This window comes from Notechis scutatus, chromosome 7 (assembly GCF_049901735.1).
Source record: "Notechis scutatus isolate UNSWTSFEM ecotype Mainland chromosome 7, rNotScu1.2, whole genome shotgun sequence".
Classification (NCBI taxonomy): Eukaryota; Metazoa; Chordata; class Lepidosauria; order Squamata; family Elapidae; genus Notechis; species Notechis scutatus.
The window spans coordinates 15,348,404-15,362,999 of record NC_142015.1 but is presented as its reverse complement, the minus strand read 5'-3'; the positions used below and the strand labels follow the sequence as shown (position 1 = coordinate 15,362,999).

Here is a 14,596-nt window from a genome sequence, read left to right as displayed (position 1 = left end):
TTTTGAGAGCCTTATTGTACACACCGTGCAAGGATGAGCTGTGTCTCTTGCTTTCAAACATCCAGTCCAAACAAAGATTAATTAGAATAGTTAGAGTGTGTCTTCAGTTATTTAGCTGTTGCTTGAGCTGAGTAGTATTCAATTTATTCTATCTGTCTGAGGCAATGATTTTTAAAAAAAATTATACAGGGAAAGAATTTAATTTTAAGGACAGTGTGAGGTGATGTCATCAGCCACGAAAAGGGATTGATACTACAATGATATCCTACATAAATTTCAACTGCCTGTCCTAATGTAACTTTTGTAGGGAAAGCAATGATTTTCTTCCAAGCTAGCAAGCACTTGGTTTAACCATGTCAAATTAACTTCAGCCTGTCTCTTTTTTTCAGTATAACCCAGGGATCCCCAAATTTGGCAACTTTTAAGACTTGTGGACTTCAACTCTCATAATTCCTCAGGAATTCTGAGAGTTGAAGTCCACAAGTCTTAAAGTTACCAAGTTTGGAGACCTCTGGTATAGCCTACTTATGAATTTTTTTAATGTGATCCCTAAATATGTTTAGTACTAGTCAGTGTGCTTATCCATAGCTGATAAATATCATGTTTTGTAACATTACAAATCACAATTAAAATCAACTTTGTTGATTGATCATGTTGTTAATGCTGATTGGTTAGCATTATGTCACACCAGTGGGTTTTTCATTCCATTGGAGTAAGATATTGGCTGAAACAGGAAGACTGAAGTTTATGAAGATTCTCAGTCCTCCAGGTCATGGTTGTCCCAAAGATGCTTTTTCAAAAGGCAAATGGACTTTCTATATCCTGTTTACAGCACAGTCCTTTCAGCAGTTCCAAGCAGGTTCCACACACCCATTTGCACTATTCAGGTGACCCTGAGCACACAGATAAACCTCCCAGTGGCCTCCATGGCTCTCAGAGAGAGTGCTAATGATCAGATAACTGCAAGGAATATACATCCTTCCATTCTCCAGAAGCTTCTTGGATGAGAAACAAAACGTCTTCAAGAAAAGTCCAGTTGCCCTTTGAAAAATCATCTTTGAGAGACTGAAGTCTGTTTCATAAGATCTTTCCTGGAAAACTTTCCTGGACCTTGAATTATATTCCAAGAGTAGATCATAAAACTTAAAAACAACCACATACAACCTCAGATATCAACAAATTCTAATAAATTGGTGAAGATGTTGAGTTTGACACAGTAAACCTTTATAGCCTGGACTATAAATATAGCATTTGTATAAGCTATTTCAGAGTGCTTATCATTTTGGAAACATTCTTAAATACCATTGGTTTGAATGACCAGACAGTTTCTCTATTAAGAGTTGGATAACTTGGGAATGCTGATTCCTTGTAAAATCTGCACTGCAAAATGGCATGTTCTCAGCTTTCAATTTCAGCAAAGGCCCAGGGACATCTTCAATGAGAAAGGGAGTCTCTCTTGTTATCTTGCTATAAGTGCATCCCTGATTACAGAGGGAAGGTCATTGGGCTACAGTATAGAAAAGCCCCAGCAATATTGAATTGGATAACTTATATCGGTACAATATTGTGTGGGTTGCAGTTTCCTTGATTTGTTATAAAGTTGATATAGCTTTGGGCAACTGCAAGGTTATTTTGAAGTCCTGTTTTATCTAGCCTTTGTTTGATGTCCTCCTTTGTTTTATCAAATCTCAGGGTTGAAACGAAATCAAGAGACATATATAAACCTATCCTGGCCCTTGATGGACACTACATGCCTTGATGGTTACTGATTCTACAGCTTTGGAGGGTTTTAAGACATTGCTTTAAAATCCAGTCCCCAAACAATATCAAAATAAGTGTGGATATTATAGCCAGTACTTGTCTCTATAATATAACTATCAGCTCTCCCAACAAACATTCATCTCTTTCTAGTCACTAGGATCTCAAAGTATGTTTGGAGATAAATTCCACCGGAGTCAATGGAACTAATCTTCAAATAAAAGTGCATTTTGATTTTAAGCAATATTGATTGCAACCATTCAGTGTGCAGCAGAGGAATACCTTATATCTTTGGATCATATCAGCAGTAAGCAATTTATGGGTGAGTGAAAGTACCCAGCTAGATATAAATGCCTATGTTTGTGTGTCTTTGAACTTCAGAATTCCGATAGGTGAGGCTTAAAAAAGGATTCTGTTTGAAGAACCATCTCTGCAGGTCCTGGAATGACTGCAAGATGCAGAAGATCTAATTGTTCTGAATCCTTGATCCTTTGAAATCTGATGCCACTTGAATTGTTATTTTGGGATAATTTCTTACAGGTCTCTAGCTTAGTAATAAAAAAAGAGACCAAAAGAGACCATCCTTAATGGATGTACTGAATATTTATTTTAGAATAAGTAAAAGAATTTACCAGTGCACAAAAATGTTGGTTATTAGCCAATGTAATGGAAGACATGCTTATTTTTTATAGTTTCCTATATGGAACACAGGAGCTTCAAATAAAAAGAAATGCCTCTCAAAAATCTGTAGATATTTATGGTAATATACCCAGCTTGTGCAGAAATAATATGTTTATTGGTAACTTTGGTAATTTCCAAGACACTTGGAGCTTAAAACAAAGAAGAACTCAGCCAAATGTCACTACTTCTTATATATTGCTTTCCATTAAAAGTAGATTATTCTGAATTAGCTGGGAAGTTCAAATGTGACAAAAATGTCACTTTATTGCCTGAGTTTTCACCAAGCAGCCTGGAAAACAGTATAAGTTGGTTAGCTGAGTTTTTTTTAATTGCATCTACAGCATGGAACATGCCATTGTGACCAGAGGTGGTATATATCAAGGGAAGTTCTAATTGCATTTTAACAATAAGAATGTATATACCTTTGCTTTTATTGCCTTTTAAAAACACCATTGGCTATGCATGGTTGCAGATGACTTTTTTTTCTATTGTAGCCACCACTTGTTAATTTACCTTGGTCTGCATTTTCCAGATGGGGTAATTTTGTTAATCTTGTTATAGTGAATACATTATTTACCTACATCTAGTGGCCCTTGATAGAGTATTAGATTTGTTTTGGCACACAACTAGAATCTTGTATTCAGAAGCTGTATGTGCCTGAAAGTGGTGATTGGATCACAATGCAGTGAAGAATATTTTCCACCTTTCTGTTTGGCTTTGGGGTTTCCAAAGACCTCCTTTCTGTTTGGCTTTACAAAGAAATACAGTTGATCTATGTTGGAACATGGTAGTGATCTAATCCAAGTGGAGCTTTTCTGTGATTGGACTCTGCTTCATTAAATGAATGGTTTTAAGAAAGGGTACCTCATTGCAAAACATCCCCTTTGATTAAAAACAAAAACTGAATAAGGAATTAGTAATTCTTGGCCCAAATATCTAGGAGCCTAGAAGTTATGCAGGGTTAGTATCTGGTTAGTATCTGGTTAGTACTTGGATGAGATGACTTTAGGGAATAAGATGGATGTAAACTAGACTAGGAAGAACATTAAGAAAATCCTCATGGTTATATCCATGAAGTCATCAGGAATTGAACTTGACTCAGATGGAACTCCAGTGAGAAAGCAATCTAGATAGAGATGGTAGAAAAGCTACCAGGCAGCCCAAAGAATGATGCTTGAGGAGCTCATCCTTCAGTATGATCTTTCTTACCATTTGTTGGGCAAGTAAGGAAAAGCTTGAGTCAGTCTTCCCTATTGTGGTGACACTGCAAGCCTCCCCCTGTTTAAAAATGGAAGGGATTTTTTCCCCCATAGTATCTTCCCTTGAGATTTTACTGAAATCATAAAATTTAGCATGTGGTTTGACAGGTGATAATTAAAGGCAAGGGACGTTCACTTAAATCCTTTACTTACCTCGTCAAGAAAGAGGTTAAAAAAATTATACTCCAGCCAGCCACCTGGATTTCATGAACTTTCTGTAATGGTTTGATAGAATTTCCAAAGTCAGTTATCTTCCAAGTATTGTGTTGTCTTACTCCTGGTGACATAGCATCACCCGTGGAAAGTCTGAAGTTCTCCCTTTCTCCTTCTCTCCAGCATTATCTGCTACGAAGCCAAGTTTCCAGCTTTCAGTTTACAAAGCATTCAGTAGAACATTTTTTGAAAGGGTTACTAAAGTCCTGATGAAGACCTCAATCTCTATTCCAGATACACTTCTCTCTCCCCCCTGTGTTGCCTCTGGGCTGGATTTTGTGGGTGTTACTGCAGCTGTGCATACTGGTAATGATCCTTATACAACATATTTCTGGTCTGCTATGTTCCCTGGAGGATCTTGTGAGCTTCAGTTGAACTGGGCCTGTTTTATGAGTGATTTAATGTGGTGTAAGCAACCTGCGTACATTGTGTATGAGTGTCTGAGAATGAGACAGAACGCACTGCTGCTGTTGATATCACATTATTTTATTAGAGTTTCAAAGCTGATATTAAGTGGACATGATTTCTTCCTATGGACCATTAATTTTGTTTTATTGCTGGCCTGATGGCCGTTACCCTCCCCTTCTTGCCAATACATTCCGCCATTAGGCTTGTACAATTAACAAAATATGAACTGTTTAAGGCATCACTTTGAACAATGGGTCAGTGCAAAAGAGGGCTGGGAGTGTGTGTGTGTGGGGGGGTGTATAGGAACAATTTGTGGTAATGGGTGGCTGAGGAGTGGAAGGAGGCAAAAAAAGAGGAAGATTTGAGCTGTTTCACATGAGGTATTTTGTAGTAAATGACAGATACATACGTAGTTTCTCATTGGGTAACCATGCACAAACTTTTTTAAAAATCCCAAGATTAATCATATAAATGGCTAGCTTGTTAACTAGATACTTCTAATATTTTTGCATATGATTCAAATAGCTTTACTTTGAGAAAAGTATGTGAAAGCAATGTGCAAAGAACTATCATAAGAGGGTGTGTGTATGTACATATATGTACATATGTACATATGTACATATATGTATATGTGTCATATTATATATATATATATATATATATATATATATATATATATATATATATATATATATATACATATATACATATATATATATATAATATATATATATATATATATATATATATATATATATATATGGAGAAAAAGGAGTTATAATCTAAAGCTGCCTTTTCCTGTTTTCTTTATTTCTTTATATAATTCTCCAAATCACATAAAATAATTTAACCTAGCAAGGGTTTAAAATTCTACTTCTTTTTGTAGGTATGTTTTCTATCATTCAGTGCTTCTGGACATAGCTTCATTTAAATATAGTATATGTAGTGTTTCACATTTATTCTTAGAAAAAAACTTGCCCTTTAATATACATTCCCCTGATTATCTTCTACTTTATATCAATTTCCATGATGCAGTTTTGTAAATAGACATTTTTCTGATGTAAGCACTGTTTCTCTTTACATCACTTCATAGCACTTATATCCACTCTCTAAGCAGTTTACAGAGTCAGCCTCTTGCCCCCAACAATCTGGGTCCTCATTTTATTGACCTTGGAAGGATGGAAGGCTGAGTCAACCTTGAGCCAGTCAGGATTGAACTCCTGAGCCACCATGCTCTACATCTTTCAATGTGTAACTTTTATAGATGTATTTATTTTTGAGCGTATTTCTCATATACATTTTTGTGAAGCTTTTGATCTGAGAAAGATGGATGATAACCAGTGTGTTAGTTACACCCCTCAATGCTGAAGCAGAGACTATTTAAACTCTTACATTTATCCATTCCTAAAGAAATTTATCAGAGATTTATTTTATATGTCTTATCAGCACTATTGCTGACAGAAAGTTCAAACTGAGTTTTCGCTGAGTTGAATCTTAGTGTTCCGCTCATTGTACCATATTTGGGGATTTTAATTTAATGGTGGGAATCCTCAGATCAAATGACGTAAAGCAGTATAAAATTTTTACAGACTAAAGTCAGTCATAAAACAAAATTCCAGTTCAGCAAAGGCAGTTGTAAAACTGGGTTTCCTTTCAAAGCAATTGTGACAAGAAATTAAATAAAAGAACCCACTTAATGAAGAAATGCAGTTTAAATACATCAGAAGTTAAACTTTCCATCTTGCTTTAAACCTTCAATGATGGATTAGCTGTAAACATATTTTCATCCACTAGCAAGTATGTTTGAAGTGAAAGATTGATGCATTTGTTTTTCTAAAGATTTATTATTACTGGTACAATCTTAAGAGAAATATTCAATATTAACGAATCCTAATCTTTTGGCTAAATCTCCTTGCTACTTCAACACTCAATCCCATATCCTTTAGACTTCCAAAGAGTGCTCTGCCCTTCATAAATTAGTTTCTGGTTTAGTTATATGATTACATTTTCACAATCCTGATTACGTATTGACTTTCCAACTTTGGATTTGTCCGTTTTCTTTTCCAAGATGGTAATTTTTGCTGAGATTGTGGCCGTTTCTAATGCAATGCCCTTTGCTGTATTCACAGATGCTTACTGGAGTTGGATCCTGAGGCTTCTGCCTTTCAAGCTAGTAAGTGAAAATTATTGCTAAATTGTCCTGAGCTTGGCTGTGAAAAATCATACCAGAAGTGTGATGTTTTTGCCATGCCACAAGGTGTCTTATAGCAAAACCCTTACTGTTTTAAAGTTTAATGAAATTAATAAATTCAGATAGGATGAAAAAAAGCTCATACAGAATCTGTTTCTTTAAGTTAAGACTTTCTGAATAGCAAACTATAGTGTGCAAAATCTCTGTGTTTGAGCCGTGCAACCCTATGAAACTCTCAAAACTTGAAGTTCATACTAAAAATAAAGCTGACAAAGCTAATAGCCAGCATTTACTTTGATTTCTTCACCATCTTTGTAGAAAAGGTCAAATGAATTCTTCCTTTTCAAAGCAGTGTCTGGCCTAACTTAACACTTTCACAACTCCTGATTAAGGAAGCTGGCTTCTGGTTTGTAACTCAGTCAATCAAAGTAGAAGTATAAAATCATAGGGCTGGAAGGGAAGTCTCCTTGCCCAAGGGAGAAGTCCTTATATCATTGGGTCATCACATGCCATGCTCCTCCTTTGGCACTCCATTTCTTTGGAAGGTAGGCAGAGGGGGGTGTTGTGATCACGTCTAACCCCAACACTTGGAGAGCTTTTTCACCTGGGGATGAAGTCAGCCACATATAATCAAAATTCAAAGCAGAAGGCTGGAAGCAGAGTCTCATGAAATGACCAACCTTTGTATTATTTATTAATATAACAATAATTAATAATATTGATATTTACTATAGTCACACAGCAGCATAAGGTTTGTAATGTATAGCCCAGATAGCCACATTTGTTGCCCATTAGCAAATGTGAAACTTGTATGAGCTTGGCAGAGTCTGCCAAAGTGTCAAGCTGCTGGCATCCTAGGAAGGATCCCCACTAGTGACTCAGCCATCGGTACGCACTAACAGTAACACATACAAATGTTAATGGCCTCAGTCATGGTTGGGATAACATTAGCAGAAGCTATACGTCACAATGAAGAAATGCTCCTAGATTACTTCCGATATGCCCCTTTCAACTTCTCCTCCTTTCTGCTTCCAGTCACTAAAACTGTCTATATGGAGAACATGTTAATAGTTATATTCTAGTTTAAACTACATCAAAACTTTTTGTGTTTGGGGGTAAAAAAACAACATATCATCTAGTGGACTGAGTTGAAGGAATTGTTATAGTCAAGTAAATTGATGTACATCAATAACTAATCATACATGATTTTGGGATGGGGAGGAAAAACATCTGAAAAAGGCCTGCCACAAATTTTAAAGACAAGAGACTGAGGATAAACAATGCCAGTGTTGTGAATTTGCCAGGAATAGAGTAAGGAAGCTCTAGTTCTCTGCAAATCTCCGGAAATATAAATTGGAATATTTTGGGCAAAGAACTCGCTAGCTCAAAACTGACTTTAATTTTGAAGCCTGTTTGATGAAGAAATGCTACCAAATGCTTCCTGTTAGTGCTGGTATTTTGTCTGAGCAGTGAGGATTTTCTTGGGATTAATGTTTTGCCTGTGTGCCTCCAACCTGATTTTCTGAGTGGTCTTTCTGTTTTGTTTCTCTGGATTCTTAATTTTTTTGTTCCCTGTGATTCAGACTTAATCTTGGTTAAGCAGTTGAATCTTTCCTCCCCTGATCATCTCTAAATTGTTTACAGAGTCAGCACATTTTCCCCAACAATCTGGGTTCTCATTTGACTGACCTTGGAAGGATTGAAGGCTGAGTCAACCTGGAGCCCTTCAGGGTTGAACTCCCGGCTCTGGGCAGAGTTAGTCTGCAGTGCTGCACTTTAGCCACCAGGGTTCCTGAATATTGTATTAAAGCTTAAGTTGAACGGATTGTTCATTTTTCAGCACTCTTTTATCCTCTGAAAGAAAGAGAAATCTTGAAATTGAATTACAAGAGAAAGACATTTCAGAAATGAAGGGAGGTTTGGGGCAATCTATTACAACCTAATAGCCCCTTGCCCCTTCCCTAATAGTCAGTTTTGGATTGATGCATCGTCTTGTCATAGAACAGTGTGGCAGCTGTTTAAGATGGCAACTTTAAGATGTGTGGACTTCAACTCCCAGGATTCCCCAGCCAGCATGTTGGCTCAGCTCTGGAATTCTGGGAGTTGAAGTCCACACACCTTAAGGTTTCCAAGGTTGAGAAACACTGCCATGGAATGATTCTGTGACATCTTAAAAGCACAGTGGCACATTCCAGAGGAGAAGGAGATACAAGACTCCCAGATTCCTATGGAATCCAGCACAATGGCATTGATATTTGCATAAAGAAATGCCAAATTTAGCCTCAGCATCTACAGGTGAGTCTGGAAACACCTTGAACTCTGGAGAACCACTGTTAATCATTGTCACTAATATTAGTGTCAATACAACTAAAATCTGAACCAGTATACAGATAGTCCTTGACTTACAATCACAATTGGGATTACTTAAAATTGCTAGGTAAGGCAATTGTTATGTAAGTCATATCCAATATTCCAACTCTTTTTGTCACAGATGTTAAGAAATCATTGCAGTTGTTAAATGTCTTATGTGGTTGTTAAGCAAATTCAGCTTCCCCCATTGACTTTGCTTGTCAGAAGGCAGATGTGAAGTTCACAGATAGTGATCACATGACTCCAGGACAGTGCAACTGTCATAAATACATGCCGATTGCCAAACACTCAAATTGATCACATGACCATGGGGATATTGCAAGGGATATTGCAATAGAGCCATGGTGGTGCAGTGGTTAGAGTGCAGTACTGCAAGCTACTTCTGCTGACTGCTGTCTGTCTGCAATTTGGCAATTCGAAACTCGCCAGGCTCAAGGTTGACTCAGCCTTCCATCCTTCCAAGGTCAATAAAATGAGACCCAGATTGTTGGGGGCAATAGGCTGACTCTAAATTACTTAGAGAGGGCTGGAAAGCACTGTGAAGTTGTATATAAGTCTAAGTGCTTATTGCTTTTGCTGTAAGCATGAAGTTTGATTGTAAATAACTTTTTTCAGTGCGGTTGTAATTTTGGTTGCTAAAAGAAGGACTGGAAGTTGAGGATTACCTATAAAGCAGTTTTCTTTGTTTTTATATTCCTGTTTTATTCTTACAAGCCAAATCCAGCCAGATTTCTGTTCAAATGCAGAGCAGTGTTCATTTGTTGTTCATCTGTTAGTCACAGCTAAAATTGTATGAGACGAAGGAAACTGGCAAAGGATTCTATTCTCCCACACAGAAGGAATGGTAATCAAAATGTTTAGATCTTATGGAAACAGTGAAACAATCTCAGGAATGCTATTAAACAATGACAGCATTTTAGCAGATAAGTGAGCTATCAGTTATGGATTTTCTTTCTTTTTTTGCAGACATAAAAGATCTGTTCACAGTATACTTTTGTTCTCAGGGTTTATACAATATTTTAGATTCAGGCATTTCACTTCTACGAACGTCTGTCACATCATAGACAGAGGCTGATTGATCCTGGCATCCGAAAAGTGACTGTATTGCAGTTCAAAAATTCATGGTTTTTTTTTAAAAAAAAACAGGATTAGACTTTCAGGAAATATTAAGGAGCAGAGGCAAACCTCAAAATGGTTCTTAAATTTCTCTGAAAGCTTCAAAAATGTACAAGTTTAGTTATAGAGAGAGCTATGTGCACTAACTGGCATTCTGCCTTCTAAGAATTTTTCACGTCAAATTGCTCTATCCCAATTACAGTACTATCACAAATTGTCTAAAGGAGATTTTCAATTATCCAAGTGATGGTTGTCCCAAATGTCTTTTTCCAAAAGGCAACTGGACTTTCTTGGTTTTTTTCCTTGAAAATATTTTGCTTCTCAGCTAAGAAGCTTTTTTAGTTACAAACGTCTTGGCTGAGAAGTGAAACATTTTTCGAGGAAAAAACCCCAAAAAAGTCCATTTGCTTTTTGGAAAAGCACTTTTGGGACTAATATCACAAAGGATTTTTCACAGAACAAATAGGTTTTGTTCTGCAGGAAATCTTTCTGATGAGAAACCCTCAAAGACATGCACTGGTAGCACAGGTTGATTTTGTGTGTGGACAGGTCTGTGTGCCAAATGGCCAGGTTATTCCTACCCTTCTAGCTTTGTGGGAAGTAGGTCTTCTTTACAGACACATGGCCATTGCAAGAAGTACCACAGGATAAGTCCTGCCTTCGGAAAAACTGGTGCTGCTATTAGGTGGCCTTGTAAATTTTAGAAAATCAGTGCAACCTCATCCCTAGATGGTTTTTACCAAAAAAGATGGATAGACCCATCAGCAGTAAAGCTCCAGCTTAGCTACTGGAGATCTTTGCAGCAGACCTCTTTTAATCCTTACCGTGGAGAATATTCTTTGCTTTCCTTTTGTGTCACTTGGTTTGCTGTGCTTGGCTCGGTTTCTTTTCCTTTCTCTCTTCAGAAGCGTTGATAGCCATTCTGCTTGCATGAGCCTTTCCTGTTTTTGAACCTTTGTTATTGATCTGGGAAGCTCAACACGCATTATCCCCGAAAGCTTGATAACCAGATCCGCATTCCATCCCATTGGGGGAAGAAGAAGAAAAAAAGAGCTCCACATGTTTCACCAGCTGTTTAGCAAAAACCGCCTCTTGTTTTCTTTATGAAAGTAACCCCTTTGATCATCCCCTTGGAACATCGATGTCAAAGGTCAGGACAGATATAAAGACTCTAAGAGGGACCAAATGTTAGCAGTGGGACCAGCATAGCAAAGAGGAACCTTTGTAATGCTGCATTTGGCAATGTGCAATTAAAGTATTTTCTTGGAATTCTTTTTGGCTGTGCATTTCAATGCATCACCAGATCCCTTGGCTGGGTTTCCACATTCAAACCGCATGATAGGATTGAACCAACCCACTCTCAGCTATGGACTTTGCTTTGTTTTAAAGCTAAATTACCATCTGTCATGTATGCAAATAGATTTAGAGCAGAGGTCTCCAACGTTGGCAACTTTAAGCCTGGAGGACTTTAACTCCCAGAATTTTGGGAGTTGAATTCCTCCCGGTTTAAAGTTGCTAACGTTGGAGACCCCTGATTTAGAGGACATGAAGTCAAAATATGAGTTGGTTAGGGTTGGATAAATGAATTATGTGAGCCACATTTTAGCCTTTTGAAGAGCAGAGCCATGTTATCCATCTTTGCAAAAAATCAAGAATCTGGAAGCACCTTCTCTCACTAACAAAGGGATTAAAAATTCATGAGCTGCAGCTCACTTCATCAGAGGCCTATGATTCTAAGCCACATTGTGTGGCCTATCGTTGTCCTGTATTCAGTAAACAGTAAACCACACCATAGTTTGCTATGAATTTAGCTCCCAGGACTGAAGATGAGAATAGTTGTGATGTGCAAAGGCAATTCCACAGAATTTTTGGGTGTGAAAAGATATCCATTCTACACTGAAAATCTCAGAGTGGTTCTCTGTAGGTAACCAGAACTCCAATCTGGCGTCAGGTTGGAATTTGCTTTGGAACTCTTTTGTAATAATAAAAAAAAAAAGGTGGAGGGTGCACTAAGTGACTTTAAAAAAGGTCAATGCAAATGTGCTATTCCAACCCTGCCTCCCACCCTCCTCCCAGTTGGTACAACTGACAGCAGGTGGGTAAATTGCATATATCCCTTTGCATCCTTCCTGCTTTGCTAGGTGAGCCCAAAAGCTTTAGGAAAAAGCTCATTTGGTTTTGAAACGAAGAAGCAGTTTGCCTTGTAGAATGAAGAAGAAGCTTCCTTGTGCCTTCCTTCCTCCCATCCTTTCTTCCTTCCTTCCCTTCCCTGCCTCTTCTCTCCTCCCTCCCTCCTTGTCTCCTTCCCTGCCATCCTTCCTTCCTTCCCTTCCCTGCATCTTCTCTCCTCCTTTTCTCCCTCCCTCCCTGCCATCCTTCCTTCCTTCCTTCCTCCCTCCCTCCCTCCCTCCCTCCTTCCTTCCTTCCTTCCTTCCTTCCTTCCATCCATCCATCCATCCATCCCTGCACTGAAACGTACAGCCACTAAGACAAAGACAGTTTGCCAGCTCAAAATCCTTGTGGCGATAGAATCAGGGAGCAGCAGGAGAGCCGCAGTTACTGCAAAACAATGGTTTCTACTGGGGGTGGATGGGTAATTTTGTCACACGATTTATCTTAAACCTCCTGGAGGGATTTTCCCTTTTGATCTCGGAAGCAGGGGCACATCTCTGTGAAAATAAGCCTTTGATGCTAGGTATCCCCAACATGATCGGGATTTTTCCCCCTGACATTCAAGGCTAAGTATCTGGTTTTCTCCTTGCACAACAGGGGAGATGAGACAGCAGTGTGGAAAATCTTGGATTCTGGCTGTTGGCAGCCAACTTAGAAATGCCAGCCTAATTCTCGTGAGTTAACAAAGGTTGGTTGCTGGCAGGGGGAGAACACAAGAAAGAGCATCTATACCAGATCTATCTGACCTGGGGTTTTTGGTTGCATTGGGATGAGACAACTCCCCAAATCAGAGTAAAAAGAAAATGCTAGGAGATATGAATGGAGCCCTGAGAGCTTAGGACATACTTTCAATTTTCATCTTTTTAAATGGTATTTAGTAGATTTGTGTGAGTCCAACTGACCTGAAATAAGTCGTTCTTTCTAAATCCTCAGCTGCATTGTGCTAATGCTTTCAGGGCAACAGACCTCCACCAGCTGTACAGAGAGCCCTTGAAAAAGACATATTTGAAACAAGTTGGGACTAATTAATAAAGTTTTCTTCACCAGCATCTGAGACTCTGTCATGTCAGCAGAAGATAAAGCAGAGTTGTGGGGAGGAGTTAAGTGTGTCATCAGCTTAGAGTCATTATGTTGTCACAAACTATCCAAGTCCATCCCCTCTTGAATTCCATTGACCCTCATCTGGTGCCAATTTAGTATTGAATTTTAGTTGATTAGATTCTTTTCTATAGGTTTGAGCAATAAATCTTGACCTGCTACTTAGGTATGGTCCTGATTCTTTGCCCCTGACATTTTTTGCTTCACTTTGTTGTGCCTGCCCTCTCAGAACATTCCATCTTTGATCAGTTCATCCATATTCATACATTCTTAAACTTGGAGTTCCTATGCTTATCAGTGAGAATAACTTGTCATTAATTGAACTCCTGCATTCCTCCTTTCATATGTGGAAAAGACCTTGGGAGGTGGAGCAAAGAATGCTGCCTAGGGAATAGTCAGATAAGAGACAGCAGAGCCTGCAGCTGGATACTGGGTAGGGTAAGAAGGGACCCTCCCTAATTTCTTGGACTATAAAGGAGACAGTGGAAGAATGGTACATTCGGATTTGCAAGAGTATGTTAAATAGCATTACAACAAAGTAGAATTAGCTTATCTAATTCTAAGAGCTGTGATGGCGCAGTGGTTAGAACGCAGTATTGCAGGCTAACTCTGCTGATTGCCGGGAGTTCGATCCTGACCAGCTCAAGGTTGATCCAGCCTTCTATCCTTCCGAGGTCAGTAAAATGAGGACCCAGATTGTTGGAGGCAATAAACTGACTCTGTAAACGGCTTAGAGCAGAGGTCTCCAAATTTGGCAACTTTAAGACTTGTGGACTTCAACTTCCAGAATTCTCTAGCCAGCTATGCTGGAGAAGTCCACAAGCCTTAAAGTTGCCAAGTTTGGAGACCTCTGGCTTAGAGAGTGATGTAAAATGTTATGAAGTGATATATAAGTCTAAGTGCTATTGCTGTTGCTATCTGATCATGTTTCCTGTCTGGTTTGACATTTCCTTTGACCATTTTCAGACTTCAGTTCTGAGGAGCTCCTTCTTGAGATGTCATGGCTTTTTGTTTGCTTCTGCCCTAGTTAATAATCTTGACTGAGTTTTCTGAATCAATAGACCAGTCCAATAAAAGACAGGATACTGGAAAAACTTATTTGACATTTAAGGTTTGCTTTCATTTAATGAGTTACCCTTATAGGTTTCTCTTTTGCCACTGGGATTCTTATATGATTTTCTGCTTCTATTTTTGGCTTCTCAAATGCTCAGGAGAATCTATTTCAAAAGAAGAAACCAATTCCATTTGGGCCACCATTTCCCGTTAATGTAAAGTACACTTAAATGTTAAAGCTGTGATCTGCTTAATTCAATAGCATTCAATGGATTCA

The 14,596-nt window shown here is 38.4% G+C and overlaps 1 protein-coding gene across 7 annotated transcripts in view; it reads left to right on the top strand.

Annotated features, from left to right (window-relative positions):
* PKNOX2 (PBX/knotted 1 homeobox 2) overlaps positions 1 to 14,596 on the top strand; it is a 276,614-nt gene that overhangs the window by 50,965 nt on the left and 211,053 nt on the right. For 4 of the 7 annotated variants that reach the window (XM_087969713.1, XM_087969715.1, XM_087969719.1 and 1 more), the window contains exon 3: positions 6,449 to 6,492. The exons of 1 other annotated variant lie outside the window; for it this stretch is intronic. The gene's annotated coding sequence lies outside the window, so the exon portion shown is untranslated. Of the gene's footprint in view, positions 1 to 4,034; positions 4,218 to 6,448; positions 6,493 to 14,596 lie in introns of all 7 variants that reach the window. 2 more of the 7 variants (XM_087969718.1, XM_087969717.1) reach the window with 1 other exon arrangement.